This window comes from Alosa pseudoharengus, unplaced genomic scaffold (genome assembly GCF_046254945.1).
Source record: "Alosa pseudoharengus isolate Yale_2024_CS ecotype anadromous, Long Island Sound unplaced genomic scaffold, YU_APseudo_1.1 YU_APseudo_1.1_scf_1, whole genome shotgun sequence".
Lineage (NCBI taxonomy): Eukaryota > Metazoa > Chordata > Actinopteri > Clupeiformes > Clupeidae > Alosa > Alosa pseudoharengus.
In genome coordinates, this window is record NW_027468564.1 from 26,712,598 (window position 1) to 26,733,838 (window position 21,241).

The window sequence follows — 21,241 nt, forward strand, 5'->3', positions numbered from 1 at the left end:
AAAAGAGGTTTCAATCCCGCAAGAGTTCACTCACCAGGTAGAGACAGACAGACACACACGTAGAATAGCAAATGACATTAAAATGTGTTTGCATGTATTTGTGTCTGTTGCTGTGTTTAGTTTATCCCCTTTTTTTCATGTGTCTGTTTGTTGTTATGACTGTAGTGGGCTCCATCAACAGACCAGGGCAAAGTCGGTCTGTCCTGCTACTACTACATGCTACTTGACTATGTCTGGAAGCCATGGCTGCTGCCCTCAACATGCTGTAAGTGTTTGTGTGTTTTGAATGAGGGCTGTCACTGTGCACACTCTAATTTGTTTGACAAATGTGCAATGTAATGCACTAATACAGAAACTAATCATCATTATTGTAGCTTTTAATAATAGTCTTGAATTTTGAAGTTTAGCCATGTTTACCATTATGTTGGTGGTAATGTAAATAATGTGATGAATATATGCCAAACTGAGCATAATCATAATTGAGTTAAATCTTATTTTCTATTTACAGAAACTGAAACCCTCACAAATAAACTGATATCAAGAATTAACATTGATGGTGATGGTGGCAAGGGTGCCTTCATAAGGTAATTATCATTTTTGTTTTAACACCTGATTGACTTACCAACTTATTTTTTAATGTTTGATTTTTATCTTAATCAACAATAACATAATGTATAGCAATTGCTGTTTTATTTTTTTAGTTGCCATCCAGCAAGTCCCAGCCTGGAGCCAGAGGCTGGCACTGCACGTCAGATGGGGGAGGATCTATGTTAGGCATCAGAAAGGTGGTTTAACAAGAAGGCAAGAGCTTCTGCAGACAGTGTTGCAATTAGGTATGATACTTTTGGAAATTGATCTTAATGCCTTAATTAAAAAAATGAGGAAAAATCCAACCTTTAAGGGCAACAATTTTCTTTGTGAATGAATAATGTATTGTAAATAAATAAGTGTTCCTTAAAGGTTGGATTTTCCCTCATTTTTTTAAATGAAGGCATTAAGATCAGATGATTTTTAAATGTATGTGTATGCTAAGGTTATGTAAACTTATGAGCACAACTGTAATACATATCTCCATTACTTCTAACTATTGCACCTGACGTCTAGGCTGCTATTGTGGGTTTGCTTTTATTTGTCACACAAGCTGAGTTAATTATATTCATGAACAGGGTCAATTGTAACATATACTTTCTTTCTCTTTTTACAGACACCTCACTTTTACTGCCAAAAGGACCATCAGAGCACCTCTCCCTACCATCTATACCAGAAGAGTACGGACAAGGGCCCAAAATGTTTTAAAGGACATTTCACTCCCAGACCATGGACTGTTTAAACCAGTGTTTTTCAACCTTTTTTGTGCCACGGCACACTTTTGACACTTAAAATGTCCCACGGCACACTAACATCCTGTGTGAAGAAAAAATAAACATACCATAGCCTAAAATTTCAAATAATACACAGATGGCCTTATTATGGCTTCTATGCAAGACCTGCTCAATAAAACAAGCGCCCTCTGTCATTTGTAGGTGACTATATCTAATTTAATTGTTGTTTTGAACTGGATATGTGATGATTCTGTGAATTCTGGATATGGGGCCCCCGTTGTACAATGCCTGAATACCACAAATAGTGCAATCATACAATCAATTAGAGCATGTGGTTCTAAATTCTTTGATGCAACAGTTGCTTTTCTGGACCAGTGAGTGCAAGGGCGTAGGTTTGGTCTGAGCTTTGGTGGGGACACTACCCACTAATTCCCCCGGAAAAAAAAAAGGAAAAGCCACTCAACTCTTTCACCAGCCACTATAGATATATAAAATGATTAAAATGTGCTACTGTCCAACTACCCGTGATTAAAATGTGCTACTGTCCAACTTGATCTATACTGTGTAGCACATAATCTGATTTTAAAGCAACACCAAAGAACTTTCCCTCTGTCGCACGCACGCTATTTGTTTATCCAGCACCGGCTTTGCAAATAACGATGTCCACAGACAAGGTAGAATATTTTGCATGACTTATAAAAGTACGATGTATTGCGACATCAGATGCAAGTCAAATTTGTAGTTTCTTATATCTTATTGTTCCATCTAACTACAGATCCGCTACCCGATCTGGCAAACTTACATAGTGCGGTTATAGCCCATAGAGGGCCGCGAAGCGAATGCAGAATTGTCGTTCACCCTGTTACGAGTTGATGAACCACTGAAACGATTTTGGAAACATTATTTTAAGGTATAAAAAACTCTTTGGTGTTGCTTTAATATGTATACATATGTAGGCTATATTTAACATTTATTTTCTATTTGGTCTGTAATGAAATCATGCATTGAGCCATTTAAGCACAGCTCAGTTTTAAGAAACTTAAATACATGCATGCTTAGCATTTTGTGAAAAGAATCATTAAGGCTACATTGACAACTCTTAACCATAAACTGCCTGTATATTCTCTAATAGGCCTATTTACAGATATCTAGGCGATGTAAGCACAGCAAAGTTTTAAGAAATGCTTAAAGCCGAAAGACCATGTAGAATTTTTCTACAATTTATTTCAAAACCGGATTACTCTGGAACAGCTAACTATACACGGGAATGCTTTACACCTTTGTGTTCGGTAAGGTCTGCTGTTTATTCTGATATATGGGTTGTCATGTGTTGCGTGAAGAGTGTGTAGGCCTACGATATTCCACCGAGACGAATGGATGTGGAGATGGGCACAGAGAATAATTATTAAATCTCTTGAAGTTAATTTTTCTCGCGAACTGTTTATCACAGCAAATAATGGCTATAGCACCGTTTAAAAGCTGAGAAAAGGCTCTTTCATGTGACACATGTGTGATGAGTAGCCTACTCGAGGAGTTCAACAGAGAAGAATGGATGAATTAGGACGCACTTCATATGCCTTGTAGTGAAGTGAAGCTGAAGCGCAGCGTCTCCTGCGGCTCACTGGTAGTTATTATAGGTAACTTCAAATCAGCGCGATTTACCCTTATAGGCTACTGCACATTACACGATCTGTACGAGATGGCGAGAAAGCCATGTTGATTTGAATATTGATTGATAAATACAATAAAGGCCATGTAACAAATTTTATTGCCTGTCGTATATGAATTTTCATGGTAAAGTAAAATAAGTCATTGGGATTTAGCAGGTGTAATTCAAAGTAAATAATGTAATTAAGTGTATGTAAAATTAATATGAAATATTATTTAAGTTAAAGTTGCACAATAAGCTCAGTGTTGGTTATGTAGGACTATCTCACGTTTAAAAAAAATTACATAAATCACCATACATAAATCACAGGATTAATTTTTTAAAAAAAGGCATAAAGCCTATGGAAAAGCAAATAAAGGCATACACATAAATGTCTGCGAAATTAGCTGTGCCTGGCAGTATATGGGCAGTATATGCGTAGTCCCATGTTTGACATATCAGGGGATATATGGGAACAAGAACAAGAGGTGTCCGGGGTCATATAAGTAGCTAATACTTGAAACATGGATCATATCAGGTGAGAATATGAAGTCTGGATATCTTGCATGTCGTCGCAGTCCCATTCAGGACTTTTGATATGCTCCTGATATGGCAATTGGCACTAAAATATCAGGAGCATATCAACCAATATATTTCCTGATATTACACATATCAGGAAATATATTACTATGAATATTCCCTGATTCAGAGCCTTTTCACCCAGTGCCAGATGCCGAAACACTACTGACTTTGTGATTACTAGATAGGTGGAAGGTGGCGGATCAGGCTAAAACACAAATATGTAAACATCAACATCAGTTGAGGGCTGCAACTTCACTTTTTTAAATGAAGATATCCTGGCCGGACTACTGTTGTCAGTGATATAAGTATTTGAAATTAGCATGATTTCCTAATCAGGGCCATTTTATGATTAATTGAATTACATTTCTTACATACGGTTCCTTTAAGTTAAGATAAACTGAGGTCTTCGTCTGCATTGAGCTAGAACAATTCCCTGCTTGTTAGATCCGCCCGTAACCTTAAATGTGTAGTGGCAATCAGTTCTTTTGAATAAGGGCGATTTGTTACAATAGGGTCGTTCCGTGCCAAATCAACAGATTTTAGAAAAATTTCCCGCCTGACCATCTTGGATTTTCTTCAAACTTTAGTACAATAATGGTACCATACCCAGCAACTACTATGCAAAGTCTATTGTCTGAGATATGGAAGCTTAAGAAACAGGCTCATGAGTCTGAAAAAATGCTTTTTTTTTAAAATGACTAAGTTCCTTCGGCCATTACTCTTGAACAATTCATGCTAGATTCTTGAAATTTTCAGGGAGTATTCTACTATGTTAATTGTCTTCAACTTCTGAAATAATTGCCCTACAGTTGAATATTTCTCAAGCTATGACTTGCTAAAAATTGCATTTATGAAAAATGTAAGTATGTTTTGACCTCAATATCTTCACAATGAATCCCATTAGAAGTGTTGAATTTATTTATATAATACTACTGTTTTAGTACTTCCTTACCAACTAGGTTACATGTCTAAAATAAATGGAAATATGTCATTTATAGAGCATCAAAAATGAAAAAAATAACTTCATATCAAGTGCATATTCCCCAAGTATGACAAAGTCTACCACAAAAACAATTATAGCACTGAAAATAATGTTTTCATTAGTACATGCTCAAAATATTGTGTTGGTACCTTGCCTCAAACTATATCAATTAAGGTATCAAACATGGTTTTCATGGCTGAGGGTGATTGATATTTTCCTGGCTTCCTATGGACATTACTTAAATACCATGTGCTGATTTGTTTACATAGCCATGTGTTTTGGCTCCTTGTTTCCTTGTCTCCGCCCCTAACCTGAATCTGCTTATTAGAGTAATCATTGTCTCACCTGTGGGGTATACTACGAAGTACGTTAGACATATCTAGGCTATGTAGACATATCGAGGCTTCACAAAGCCTTGACTCAGGGGTATACGTTAAGTGATACTACGATAGCAGTTATGTGATATATTTGTCAAACTAGGCTTTCAGCTCAGAAAAGATGGGTATTTCAGAATTAAGTAAGGCAGAATTAAGACATCCAAGATAAGTGATAAAGCGAGGTTTGACATAGCGTTGTCTGGTCATCCTAGCTCAACTCGTTTCACTAATGCCAATCCAGGATGATTAGGAGCGACTATGTCAAGCCAGGTGTAAGTAATTCAGGATGTGTGCGCGTTCTCGTTTCTGCTCCAAAATGCCCACGGTTGGAATAAAAAAGACGCGGAAAATAGCGTCATTCACACAAAGTGAACCACCGCTTTTGATATAGACTAACAATGAAGTAAAATTGTCCTTTTTGGAATGGGGAATCATGGCTATTTCTGTAAAACAGCAGGAGTAGGCGTGGTAGACCAACTGAATGCAAATTTACGTATGCACCCACGTGTGAGTGCTTCCTTGTCTCGGCAGGCAACGTCATTAAGAAAGCGCTTGCCACTGCAAAGATGCACATAGAATGATATACCTTAATATTATAAATAATACCAAGATCCACGCACAGCCTGGTTAGGTGCAGGTAGATTGCAGGAACATACTTAATTAGAAAAAATTGAGATAGTTCTACCGCACACTGTTTTGACGTTTTACTTGATTTTATTCAGAGCGAACAACGCGTTTCGCATATAGCGTCCTCAGGTTCGCTCAGGTATGGTCTGAGCTCTCAGGTGTGTCTTTAATTACCTTCTAGTCACATGACCAGTTGTTTGTAACGTCCATTTTAAATGCCAGTATCCCATATTCCCATAAACAGTTAAATACAATCAACAATTATCAGACAAAGATATACAATATACAATATATACAAAGTTATACAATATATACACAATTCTTATCAAATATATACATATATACATAATTATCATCATCAAAAATAGTGTCATCAAAAGTCCAACAAGATCAAAGAGTTTTGCAGAAAAGTACATATAGGTCACAGGTATCATCAATGTATCACCAATGCCACGAATACAGCTAAACCAGTGGACAATACCCCATTGTCTATTCACCCCTTGCAGACACGTGACTTAAGTCCATGCTGGACGGCAAAAAGATAGGAGACGGACGGCAAAATACATTATGTCATAACGATTATGATGAACTGAACACCATTACTATAACATTTTCTGAGGTTTAAATGTGTATTACAATATAAAATGGCTCTTGACACTAACTAATATTTCTTATACATGTGTTGAAAAAGCAAACACATTATGGTGTGCCTTGTCTGGCCTTATATCTGAACCTGGATGGAGAAAATGGGTCCCAACATGACAGAATTTGGTTACTTTATTTGTCTTGCTTTTATCAGTTGTAACATAGTCAAAACGTTAAGAATGTCATATCAGAACATGAAATAATAACTTAGCTGCCACACTTAGAAGCTAGCTATTCTAGCTAACGTTTATCGTAGCTCATAGTGCTAGGGCTAATGTAACTCGTCAGTTTGTACGTTTCCCAGTGAATAAACTTACTTCTTAGGCCTACATGTCTTAAATTAAAGAATTGAAAGAAATAGGAAATAAAAAAAACTTGAACGGTATTATCTGTTTACATTCAGATCTTGCCAAAGACTTTGCCTAAGTGCTATCTGCCGTCCTGTTCAGAGTCTATGGTTGCTATAGCAACCGCTGCTGTGCTTCATACACTGAGGAGATAAGCATGCAATTGTGGTTGAAATACTCCCTAAACACAAAGAAAACAAACCAAAATATATCTATGCAAGAACATGGGATGTTGTTGTATTCCAAACAATAAGCCAACAGTCGTGGAAGGGCATTACTACAGTTAAATCACACTATAATCTCCTAGCTGTGCGATATGTCCCATTACAACCCATTGATTTGATTCATGTTCTTGCCGTCCACTAGGCTATTTTGCTGTGGTGCGAACAAAACGTGACGTCACTTGCAAGGGGTCAATACACTTACATTTACAGAAAACAGCTTAAGTCCTGTGATTCATTCATGCCAGCGGGTTCAAGAGTGGACAGTTCATTTATCCAAAAGGCCTCTCTTCTCAAGAGCTGTTTGACTATGTTACCACCTCTAGGGTTTGGTAGTACCCTCTCAATGCCAATAAACCTGAGGGAGGCAACAGAACCACGCTTTTTTTCTATGTAATGTCTAGCAATGGCATAGTCAAGATTATTGTTTCTAATGGCTGCCTTATGTTCTGCTATTCTCCGCTTGAGGTTGCGTTTGGTCTGTCCTACATACATAAGGCCACAAGGGCATATCAGTGCATAAATGACATGGGTAGATAGACAATTTATAAATTCTTTGATCTTGTACTTTCGTCCAGTATGTGAGTGGCTGAATGTTTTAGTGTCAAAAGTGTTGGCGCAATGGGCACATCTACCGCATCTATAATTCCCATAGACTTGCTGAGAAAGCCAGTTTGTCTGTGTGGGTTCCTGGTACACGGAACTAACCACCATGTCTCTAACATTCCTGCCTCTTTTGAAACAGAAACGAGGTTTGGAAGAAGACAAATGGTTGACATTTGGGTCGCATTGTAGGATTCTCCAGTGTGTATTTATGATCTTTTTGACTTGTCTCGAAGCAGTAGAATATTCTGACACAAACACAATTCTATTTTCTTGTTTATGTTGTCTAGGGCGAGGATGTAATTGCTCCTTCTGATTGGCCCTTTCTCGAGCTATATCAATAGAGCCTGACTGTAACCCCTCTGTTTGAATCTTTCTCCCATCTCATTAGCCTTAATGTTGTAGTCCTCTTCCCTGTTGCAGATTCTTCGGTTGACACAGACAAACTGGCTTTCTCAGCAAGTCTATGGGAATTTTAGATGCGGTAGATGTGCCCATTGCGCCATTCGCTATTCATCAAACGTCTATCAATAAAATAAGCAAACAATGAGTACTAGGCCTATGTAAATAATTATAAGGCTATCACAATTCAAACAATAACCATATTGTGGTGAGCGCTGGCGGAAAGATGCAAGTGAGTCAGATTACCGTATTTTCCGGACTATAAGTCGCTCCTGAGTATAAGTCGCATTAGTCCAAAAATGCGTCATGAACAGGAAAAAAACATATATAAGTCGCACCGGACTAAGTCGCATTTATTTAGAAATGTATTTCACAAAATCCAAAACCAAAAACAGAGACTATGTAACTGGATTATTGAGGCCAAAAAGATTAATGTTAATGAAGACGAAGGAGTGAAAGCAGCCAAGAGGAGGGCAGGAAGGTCATTGCAAAGCAAAAGATTCACTGAAAGAAAATACCATGTGGTACACCAAAATGTATCTAAAATGTGGAGAATACAATGCAATCAAGCATTTTGGGCAATGTGGAGTCACAGGCTGGCAGCAGATTAAATGCTCACAAGAGAGAAAAAGATGCAGTTTTAGACGTGACTGAAGCAAGCCAGGCGATAGGCCTATAGGCCCGACGGTAATTGTAAAGCAATTTACAAAAGATTCACTGAACAAAAATGCTGATATGATGCATGAAAATTTTGCTAAAAATGTGGAGAATGCAATGCAATCAAGCATTTTGGGCGATGTGGAGTCACAAGCTGGCAGCAGATTAAATGCTCACGATAGAGAAAAAGACGGTTTTAAAAGGACGTGACCAAAGCTGAGGCAACCCAGGCAATAGGCATATAGGCCCGACGGTAATTGTAAAGCAATTTACAAGAGATTCACTGAACAGAAATGCTTATATGGTACATGAAAATTTAGCAACAAATTTGGAGAATGCAATGCAATCAAGCATTTTGGACGATGTGGAGAGACAAGCCGGCAGCAGATTAAATGCTCGAGAGAGAAAAATATGCGGTTTTAAAAGGATGTGCAGACCGAAGCTGCAGCAAGCAGGTGATATTTAGAAATGTATTTCACAAAATCCAAGACTAAGAACAGACAGACTATGTAACTGAACACATTGAGGCCAAAAATATTGAGAATTCTACAGGGAATCTTGAAGACGAAGGAGTGAATGGCAAGAGGCAAGCCGAAGGCTGCTGACAAGTGCCCGACGCTATTGTAAAGCAATTTACAAAAGATTCACTGAACAAAAATGCTGATGTGGTACATGAAATTTTAGCTAAAAATGTGGCGAATGCAATGCAATCAAGCATTTTGGACGGTATAGCGTATTGGCACAACCTGGCAGCAGAACAAATGCTCACCGAGAGAGCGAGAGAAAAAAAGATGCGCATTTAAAACCAGGGCCTAAATTTCAGCGCGGGATTGCGTATAAAAAGTATTGAGCATACTAATAAAAGTCCCGCAACGCTAGCCATCATAATGCGAGAAATTCCCACACAGCGCTGTCTGACGTTAATCTAATAATGGAGCGGCCTGAAAGCGGACCAACTCTGACTTCAATTGAACCCCATGCAGAGACACACGCGCACGCAGGACCACTTTGGGGGTGCCTCTCTCTCTTTGCTCTCTCTCTCTCTCAGCAGGATTTGTCACCGCTAAAGTCAAATTAGTATAGCCTATTACGTGCTTCTACATCAACCGCTATCGACAGGAAAGGAAAACAAACGTTTAGCGATCAGGAACCGCAAACACAGAAGCATGACAGCCTATAATATAACGCGAGAGAACATGGACGTGTTCTCCATTTGAGGAACGTTATAATCGATTGCGGACGTGAACAGACAGCTACAGACACGGAGCGCATAGTAGGCCTACTTTCACTTTCTGTGCGTATTCACGTGAAAGATAATTAGTAGCAAAACAGCGATCAAATATTACATGGCAGTGAGTTTTGTTTTCAAATGTTTTCATGCATGTCCAGATAACGGGTGAGGAATGTTTAGGGGACAGACTATCGTGAATCCTGAATTTATGGCTGGGCAAAGCACAGCACCTTTATTTGGACCATGGCTTGTAGCCTATTCGAGTCAGCTATAGGCCTTCATTTCTTGCGTTTTACTGTGAGACATAGGCCTATACTTTTCGTTTGGAGCAGCATACTAGGCTATCAATGGCATTGGGTCACTATTAAGTTTCATGAAAGAGTGTCGGGATGTCCATCCGCTTATTGCGAGATAAGGCATCCGCTTTCATTCATTCATTCATTCATGGAAGTGTGCTGTGCTGCAAGGGAAACCTTATTCCGTATAGCCAAAGAGGTCTAAGATAGCCTAAATTTAGTTATTTTTTAAATTATGCATGATTTACTTTTTTATAAAATTCGTAGGCTGATGCCTGGCAGCAACAATTGTGTTTAAATGTAGGTTAACCTGGGGCTGCGTGCTACTGGTAGCTTGAGAGCAATGTGTTGGAGACTCATGGTGTAGGACAATGACTTCGTTGGCAACAATATTAAACCAACCAACAATATAAATTATTAAGAAGAGCTATTTTATGAGTTAAATTGAAACAAAATCATACTGGCTTTTATTTGTCCGAATCTGAGGCCCAGCTATAAATAGAATCCCGGCAGTAATTTGAGGATTTAAGTATGCACTTGTGCATTTGAGAGCGCTCTCTCAAGGCTGTAGACAATAATGTTTCATGTAGGGTTCATGTCAGTTAATATAAATTAACATTTAAAAACATGTTCAATTATATAATTTTTTTCATATATAAGTCGCACCTGACTACAAGTCGCAGGACCAGCCAAACTATGAAAAAAAGTGCGACTTATAGTCCGGAAAATACGGTATGTTAATTTACAACCCTTGCGTCCCTTACACCGCACAACCTCAAGGTGTACTGTATTTATTTAGAATCAGACATGAACACTCAATATTACAATACTGGGCAGACATAGCCAAACACACTAAGATACTCAGTCGCGGTGGTTAAAGTATTAGTAAAAGTTAACATGAACTTGACACTATTAATAGTCACACACACACTGGAAACCACAGAAGGCAAGTGAACATGCCCATAACAACACTAAAACATGACTTTTATCTTAACCATAAACAGTCCCATGAGCCTTTGTGCTAACTAGCTCAACTAGAATGATGTCTCCCCCCTCTGGTCGCTACAATATGGTAGTAGGCAGACAATTTTGTTTTGCGAGCAAATACATTTAGCAAATAGTTTATAAATGGAATAAAGCTCCTTAAAAAATAGCACAGAGGTCTAATGTGAATGACAGCTAAGCAACCAATAAGACGACATAATTACCATTAGAATTAACTTAGCTCGGCTGTTAGACTGGTCGGGACTAGGCTAGGTGCAGAGAATAAATCCCCATGGTAACTTATGTGCTATCTCTTTTGTGAAACCAAGTCAAGGCTAAATTCATCCAGGATAACCTACAAATCCCAGCTTAATCCCTTATCTAGGTTTTGTGAAATACCCCTCAGGTTTGGTTGACAGCATAAGATACCATGGTGATATAGCGACACTAAAACAGATCCACTTTCGTGTCACAGCTTACCCTGGCTTTGAGCGCAACATACCTCGCTAACCCACTGATCGAGATTTGTAGTATATCCCACTGTTCCCTGTCATGTTTATTAAGAGCCACTTTCTTCCTTGGCTATTTCTTCACTTGTACCTTGTAAATTTAAGGCCAATGTGTATGGTTTAGTTAAATATTGTCATCACTGGAACTTTTTTTAAAAATATATATTTTTAAGCTTTCAAAGTGTTAGGGAGCTGAAAGTTCAAATGAAAATGTTGGTATAAAATCTTAAGGTGCCATTTATGAAGCCTCACCAAAAGTGTGACTTATTTTTTTCTTTGTTGTGAAACACTTGCAGATTGGTTGTAAAGCCACAAAATATAATTTACAAAGTAGATTTTTTACAATGTAAGTGCCATTAGACCAGTCAAATGCAAGATCTTCCTTGCTGATAATAAAATATTTTTTTTCACAAGACTCCAACACACCCAGTGCAAGTGTCTACCACACTTAAGGACTATTCTTCACAACAGTATTCAGAGACATGAAACACCAAAAAGCTTCGTGTTGTGCAGCGTTCAACTAATATTCAGAGAGATTACCATTGTATGCTAGACTTCTACATAAGGGTGATGAGAGCATGTGCCAAAATAAACAAGCCACTGTGCACACACTCTTCACATCTTATTACATAATTTAGATTAAGAATATCTAAATGATCAGTGTAACACAACAATTTAAATCTTAAAATGTTGCTTGACTGGTTCTGTTGGTTATGGGTAATGATTGTTTGGTTGGGGCTATGAGAATTGTGGGTGTGGGTGTGGCTATGAGATTGGTCACCCCGATGGATAAGACTATCATGCAAAGCTAAGGCCCCGTTTACACGAAGGGAAGACGCAGATATTTCTCTGCGGTTTGGCCTCATTTACACAAAAACCAAAACGATTATTTCTAAAAACTCCGGCCAAAATGGAGATTTATGATAACGCCGGTTATGTGTTGTCGTGTCAACTGGGAGAAACGGGGTTTTAGGTTCTCTAACGTCACATTACGCGCCAGAAAATGCTTAATGTCATGTGAGTGCCCTATGTTTACAGTTTGTTTGGCTACTGATTATGGACGCTATTAAGGTGGTACACATTTTTACGTTTGTGCAAACGCTTTAGGCCTGTTTGCATTGGCAAATATCATTCAAAAGAGAAATAGGAAGTGATTTGTTTCTGTTGTTGCTAATTACGGGATTCTGATTGACTAACGTGGGATTGAGCTTCTCCTTACACTGCCACCGACAGGTTTGGCATGCTCTTGACGGCATATATACACGGGGAAACTTTTCTGAAAACTGACAGGTGTGCATGATGTTATTTTTGAAAACGGAGAGGGTGAAATGTCCGTTTATGGAAATAGCCGGCCATGTATAAATGTAGCCTAAGATGTTTCAATTCACTTTAGGTTCATGTGGTATACATGGCAATGTATAGTAAATCCACATGTGTAAAGGAGTTTCTAAATGATAGGTCACTAAGAATTAATGCTGTCCAACTTCAAACTACCCCTACTGGATGTTAAAAAGAAAATAGCCTACTCTTCTTATTTCTGTACTTGTACTCTGCACAGTGTCAGTAAAGTTTAATTTAATTTAAGCTTATACTATCTTTTCTCTGTTGGTGTATGTATGATGTTAGTCAAGTTAAACAAAAAGTACAGTTTTTTTTTGAAAGTTGATAATTGTATCTTGATAACATTTTCTGAGGTTTAAATGTGTATTACAATATAAAATGGCTCTTGACACTAACTAATATTTCTTATACATGTGTTGAAAAAGCAAACACATTATGGTGTGCCTTGTCTGGCCTTATATCTGAACCTGGATGGAGAAAATGGGTCCCAACATGACAGAAAGTGTCTCATAATCAACATAACAAAAAACAGGTGAGACGGTGACAAGGCTAATAAACAGAAACAGGTGAGGGGTGGGGACAGAGACACTATAAACTGAAACACATGGCTATATAAACAAAACATCACATGGTACAAGTAAACAAATGTCCACTGCAACCTTGGAAAAAGACACTCACCCATAGGCATGTAAACCATTTTTGATGCCTTCATTAATATAGTTTGAGTAAAGCTACCAACTCAATATTTTGTGCATGTGCTAATTGAAACACAATCTTTTCAATGATATGGTTGTCTGTAAGGAAGATGTTGTCATACATGTGAAAAATACACATAAAACTTAAATGTGAAATTATTTTTATCATCTTTAATGTGTCATAAATCATAGATTTTGTTAATGATGCACTACAATATGTCTTTTATATATATATATAAATGTAAAAGATTTGATGAGGTTCGGCTTGAAGATATAGTGGTCAAAAGTTGCTATTTTTTTTATTTAATACCATATTCAGCATACCATAACTTGGCAAATATCAATATCTGGGCCACATAACTTTCAACTTTTTGCAATTGAAAAACATCTACAGTCGTGTAATATTCCCTGAAATTCCAAGCATCTAGCATGAATTGTTCAAACACAATGACCCTGGGAACTTAGTGATTTTAAAAATCAGCATTTTATTAGACTAATGACCCTGTTTTTTAAGCCTCCATATCTCAGAAAATAAAGTAGATACAACCTTAAACTTTTGCACAGTAGTTGTTGGGTATTATAGGATTATTGCCATAAAGTATGAAGCAAATCCATGATGGTCAGGCGGGAGGCATCTGTTGATTTGGCACGGAATGACCCAATACAAATTTCAAAAACTTGATACATTTTTTTCATACTTGTGTAAGTAGCCTAATCAACTGAGGAAGTTTCATGGTGATATTTTTTTTTTTTTAAATTTTACCCTTTTCACCTGCAGTGTCTCGTCTTAAAATATCAGTGTAGAAGGGCAGGTAAGGAGAAACAAGACCCACCTTTTGTTGTATTTGGCAACTGAGGTGTCCTGTTTCTGAGATAAAACAAATTCAAAGTTTAATGAGAGACATAAATAACATCAAGAAACACACCATACTTTAACAAAAACAGCGAATGTACAACAGCAAAATATCTCCATTTCAAATATGCACAGAGGGGTATTTCACAAAACCTAGATAAGGGATTAAAAGAGAATTCCGGTGTGATATTGACCTAAAGTGTATTGAAACATGATACCGAGTGTGAACGTATGTTTCATAGCCCATCTCGGCTTGTCCCCTGCACTCCAAAATCTGGCGCTAGTTAGCCGATGCTACCAACAGCTTTTTCAATTGTGGTGCTTCTGCATCGGGCTAGCCATGCAAATAAATCACTGTTTTACACCATTTACGAGGCTCAATGTATCTCCACACTTCATTGGTAGACTTCCGAGGGCCCTGACATTTAAAACGAGACATTGAGAACTTTGAAAAAGCACTGGTAGTTTCAGTGCCGGCCCGAGCCTTTTGGGGGCCCTAAGCAGAATTTGATTTGGGGGCCCCCTCCCACAACGCAGTCACCTGTGCTTGGCGATAATTGACAACTTCACACTATAATGTCATATTATAAATTAATACAGTGAGGTTTTGTATTAATACAGCGACTGATTATGAACTATTGTCCCCCTGGACACAGATGCATAAGGACCCTCTCCCCCTACCCTGTTTGTGCAAATGTGGGTACAAACGTGTGTGTGTGTGTGTGTGTGTGTGTGTGGAGGGGGGGGGGGTCCGCTGGAGAAGGGCAGTACCTAAATTTGTTCAGATTCATAGCCTTTTGCTTTTTGACTTATATAGGTAGTGAATTCACACAACTACTTGGGGTTCAGGGTCCCTTGACCTCTTGGGCTCGGTAGGCTCATTCAGTAATCCATCCTTGCTCACATGCCAAAAATTTTTTGGGGCTCCAATCTAGACTTCTGGCCCCATGTGCTTGGTAAACCAATGTATTAATATAGTTGTTATTTACACCAACCCTGTCACCTTTTAATCTTAGAGGGTACTAAAATCACAGATTTATTTGAAACATTCATATTCAAAGTGAAGCACTAAGGGTGGTTTACTGAAGTTGAATTGACAAATAACAAAATACAACAGCATTTGTATTTGTTGTAAACAAGTACATCAGTTTAATGACTTGTTTTTCAACAGATTTGCTGAACAAATCCGCAAATGTGCATTAAATGAGCAATTTTCAACTACAAAATAAAAACAAAATAGACAAACATTAATAATCAAAAATAAAATGTCCCAAAACATAGATAATTATTCCTACTTCGTTCCTGGTTTTTAGGCATCTGCAACTCTGCAGTGGACGAACCTGCAATGATAAAATAAATACATAAATAAATTTAAAAAAAACTATGTTAAATGTGTCATGTCATATTAACAGGCTATGTAACCATTTGCCATCAAGAAAACCTCACCTTCTGTGTCATCAGCCATGGAGGCAGACACTTGATAAGGTAGAGTTAGGTAGAGGTAGAGATGTGCTCCAAAGGACTTCAACAGTGTCTCTGAAAAAAAAAATATTGCATAAGTGCATAGTTGATCGAGCAGAATGAGTTTATTTTGCTATCATTACTTACACTCAAATAACAAGCAATTCCACATGTAACAATTCATATTCTATTGGCAAATGAGGCATAATCAAAAGAGTATATATATACTTAATTGCAGTATGGTGAACGCTTAACATGGTGATCTACTGCAGCCTAAATATTAGGGTAGCACCGCTACATCACCTGCCACTATCTTAATCAAATGTAAGTTTATTTTCATCACAGAAGTCTCCCCACCCAACATGGTATATTTTCTCAAACACTACTATCTCTCTCCAAAGATCTTAGAGCAGAGCGCACGTACTGTTCCATCTTTGCCTATGAAGCTGGAATGTTACCGATGCCCAGAGTCGCGCTAGTCAGTGGGTTGGGTTGGGACTGGGAGCCTGGGCTTAGCCTGTTGTTGCTATCAGACTTACCACTATGTCACATATTATAGAACAGTAATAAACTATCAACACTTTCAGGTGCGAAATCAGAAACAATCCCTCTGTGGTAAATTTGCCTTCAGCTACGTTTTCATGTAGCTACTGTAGTGCTAATGTCCACTTCAGTCAGCTAGCTAACTTTAATTTACGACATAATAAGCCCACCTAGAGCTTGAACATCCAAAACAATCTCAATATCCTTGACATCTGAAATACATCTAGATAAATATATATTAATGGGAGACATTTCTCTGTTGATGGCGGAGATTTAGCTCTGGTGATGGCTTATATTAGATCATGACAGCTAGCTAGCTACCTCAAGCACAAAACATACTGTAAATAATCATGCAAACATACCTGTATCTTGCTCGTTTTTCTCCTCCTCTGTCATTTTCTTCGTTCTGTTTTCGGAACCAGAGGGATATGTCCTTTTTTGTGACTTGCCTTAACATTACCGTCTCTTCCGATTGTTGAACTTGATGCAGTGTCTGCACGAATTGTCTATGCACCCGAGGTGTCTAGTTTATGCGCGTGACTCAAAGGCTGGCGGACACAGTAGAGGTAGGCAGGTATATTGATCATGAAATCAGAATTTTCTTGTTTTGAATGATTAATTGTTTCATTTATTCATTCATTGATGTCACTTGTTTACGTTATTTATTATGTAAAAACTCGATTGGGCAAGCAGCCGCTTAGTTCGCTTATGCCTCGGGCCGGCCCTGGGTAGTTTACTTACAAGACGATTTATACAGACAGTATCTTCACGAAGTTTAGCGTTTGCAGCCATCTTGAATTTAGTCACGATAAGTCGAGCGACGAGTAAGAATGAACAGGTATGATAAGGGATCAGATTCCAAAAATAATTCAGTGGAAATGCATGGATTCCAGTTGCTGCTACTGGAAGAAACTGGAATCCATGCATTTCCACTGAATTATTTTTGGAATCTGATCCCTTATCATACCTGTTCATTCTTACTCGTCGCTCGACTTATCATGACTAAATTCAAGATGGCTGCAAACGCTAAACTTCGTGAAGATACTGTCTGTATAAATCGTCTTGTAAGTAAACTACCAGTGCTTTTTCAAAGTTCTCAATGTCTCGTTTTAAATGTAAGGGCCCTCGGAAGTCTACCAATGAAGTGTGGAGATACATTGAGCCTCGTAAATGGTGTAAAACAGTGATTTATTTGCATGGCTAGCCCGATGCAGAAGCACCACAATTGAAAAAGCTGTTGGTAGCATCGGCTAACTAGCGCCAGATTTTGGAGTGCAGGGGACAAGCCGAGATGGGCTATGAGACATACGTTCACACTCGGTATCATGTTTCAATACACTTTAGGTCAATATCACACCGGAATTCTCCTTTAAGCTGGGATTTTTAGGTTATCCTGGATGAATTTAGCCTTGACTTGGTTTCACAAAAGAGATGGCACATAAGTTACCATGGGGATTTATTCTCTGCACCTAGCCTGGTCCCGACCAGGCTAACAGCCAAGCTAAGTTAATTCTAATGGTAATTATGTTGTTTTATTGGTTCAGCTAGCTGTCATTCACATCAGACCTCCGTGCTATTTTTTAAAGAGCTTTATTCCATTTATAAACTATTTGCTAAATGTATTTGCTCGCAAAACAAAGCAGTTTGTCTGCCTAATACCATATGGTTATTATTTTAATTGTGATAGCCTTATAATTATTAACATAGGCCTAGGTACTCATTGTTTGCTTATTTTATTGATAGACGTTTGATGAATAGCCTACTGTAGTTGATTGGAAGTGGAGGGGCAAGTTTTCGAAGATATTTTCCACTATAATATTAAGGTTTATCATACTATGTGCATCTTTGCAGTGACAAGCGCTTTCTTAATGATGTTGCGTGCCGAGACAAGGAAACACTCACACGTGGGTGCATACGTAAATTTGCATTCAGTTGGTCTACCACGCCTACTTCTGCTGTTTTACAGTAATAGCCATGATTCCCCATTCCAAAAAGGATAACTTTACTTCATTGTTAGTGTATATCAAAAGCAGTTGTTCACTTTGTGTGAATGACGCTATTTTCCGCGTCTTTTTTATTCCAACCGTGGGCACTTTGGAGCAGAAACGAGAACGCACACACATCCTGAATTACTTACACCTGGCTTGACATAGTCGCTCCTACTCATCCTGGATTGGCTTTAGTGAAACGAGTTGAGCTAGGATGACCAGACAACGCTATGTCAAACCTCGCTTTATCACTTATCTTGGATGTCTTAATTCTGCCTTTGTGAAATACCCCTCTGGAGAAATGCTAAATCCCTTATGCCATCAACATTCATGCTATCAGTTGCCAATCAACAACCAAAGCTATTTGCAAATCACACATTCCTGCAGTTTCCTTGTACTGACTTTGCATAATGACAATAAACTGAACTGAAACTGGAAAAAAAAAATCGGTAACACTTTACTTGATGGGTCAGTTAATAAGTTGTCATCTTTCTGTCTTCCACATTCATGAAACAGTCATGAATGCGGTCTTTGCAGTTTATGACAGCTGCTATGAATGTGTTATGAACTCACCCTTGAAGTAAAGTGTTACCAAAAATTCAATAACAAAAACATCACCAACGACGCCTTCCCTCATGAGTGTTTTAGTGAATTAGGCCCACAACACCTTCAGAAGGTGTTTCAGATCCACACTCTTCATGATGGCAATTCTGGGGTATTCTCATTGTATTCTGATGTGTTCATATGTTACTCCTGTGTGTAGTATATAATGGGGTCCATACCATTGTATACAACCTTGTGGTGACCAAAAGTTGACCAGAAACCGTAAATAAAGGGCTGACAAGTCGCATTTCCCATATTTTCCAATATTGTTCAGTGCTTATGATAAACTTGAGCAACGGAGATGTATAGTGCTTTGGATCATGTAGTAGGCCTATGTTACTTTAACACTTTGAGTGCCAAAAATGCAATATTGCGTTTTTTGTTCCCATGCGTGGAGTGCCAAAAACGCAGTATTGTGTTTTTAGCTTTTTTAAATTACGAAAATAGACACTCTAACACACCTTATGTGCGATTTTGGGAACTCTATGATGAATAGAACTGAAGTAGATGACGATCAAAAACTCATGAAAACGCACAATCTGGACATTTTATCATAACTCGGCTTTTGATGGTTGCTGCTTTGGGTCGAATCAGTGACGCATGCACGTCAGGTCAAAACCAGGCCATTTATTTTTGTGGGTTTATCACTAGGTGGCAGTCTCGCCAGGTCTCACTAGGTCACTTCCCGGAAACTTTACAGGCAACACTTCTCAGGTCAAACAGTGCATATTTCATAAAAGACGCTATATCTCCAATTTTAGAAAAAATCAGGGATTTTGAGGAAAACTAGCCACTGTTTAGCTTATAGACAGGTCATCTGGTGGAAACATTAGGCCTAGTTTTTGGTCAAAGTTTTCTCCATGGATTCCTGGTCAGAATCAGTTGGATTTTTGGTCTATTGGAACAGACTAATACTTGGGGCATGTTGAATTTTGTCCAAAAATCCAATATGGCCGTCGTATTTCAAAATGGCACATTTTTACACACTTTTTCCTATGCTATGGGGACATTTCCAGTAAAAGCAGTGTCATTTTAGCAAAAAACTGTCATTTTCTATCAAATACATATTTACAGAGGTTAACTGATGATTTTGAAACCCTAAGTATTTTTCTAACAATTTTAAATCATTAAAAAAAAAATCATAATTTTGTCAGATATTTGTCAAATATCAGAAATCATCAAATTTCCTTCAAACATAAGCCTCTTACAGGTTAAATACAGTTCAAATAAATTACATTTTCCCAAAAACTCAATATAAATTCAATAATATCCCCAAAATGGTGAATTTTTGGGTCTACACTTTTGGCTAAGCTAGAGGGTTTTTTTTCTATTAAAAACATTTTGACAAATGTTAATTGATATAAGAAACAAGATAGTTCGGTAACACTTTATTTTAATGTGTCGCTGTTACAGTGTACCTACCTAATTAGGTACAGTGGTACAACCTGTGTAACAACATGTACTATCAGGTACTATCATTGTACTTGCATTATGTATTTGTGGGTACCTACATATAGTTGTTACATTGTAATACTCAGTGCTTTTACAAAACTTTGCCAATTTGCCTACATTTTCATCAGAGGCAAAGAGCTGACCTGAGACCTGCTGGATGGGGTAAATCTGGTCATGATAGATTTGATAAACAAACTTACCTACAGGTTATATACTAACAGGTTTTTAAATGAAACTGTCAAATGAAAATAACTGACAAGCAAACGATAATATTGCAAGCAGTTCAGAATTAGTTAGCTAAAGTTACGTGACGATGCACTAGCCCCCCGCTAAGCCATAATGTTGACGCTGATGAGAAAGCATATTACTGTCAAATAACATGATTTAAGGACTTCAAATTAAGATAAACCATAACTAGAACCGATGTAAAAACAATATTACCTCAGTTTATCCAGCTTTGTGGTTTCCAGTCGAGGTAAACTCCAACTTAAGTGCAGGTGGCATCCGGCTGTCCACGTCAAATGCACCGACTCAAGTGAAAATATTTTTTCAAGACTCATCTTCAAGTATCCAAAACATTTCGCGCCATAAACCCCTTAACCAATCATATCAAATTGAAGTTTATGTTGTCAGCATTACGGGGAAGATTTCAGAAATAAAATCAGTCATTGGACAGCTGAGATATTAGATGATTGGTCATCGTTAAAATTTTAACGAAATTAGAACGGTCAGGCTTGTAAGGGTTAAACAGGCAAGGGTTATGTCTTCATACAATTGATGAAGAACTACAGACCTGTCTCCCTTCTTCCTTTCTTGTTGGCTTTGGAGGAAGTGTTCTTCAAGCAAATCTATGACTCCCTGTATCAGAACAA

The 21,241-nt window shown here is 38.0% G+C and overlaps 1 protein-coding gene across 1 annotated transcript in view; it reads right to left on the reverse strand.

Moving 5' to 3' along the window:
• Positions 1-21,241, reverse strand: part of LOC143117816 (GTPase IMAP family member 8-like) — a 344,603-nt gene that overhangs the window by 221,573 nt on the left and 101,789 nt on the right. The gene's annotated exons all lie outside the window — the stretch shown is intronic.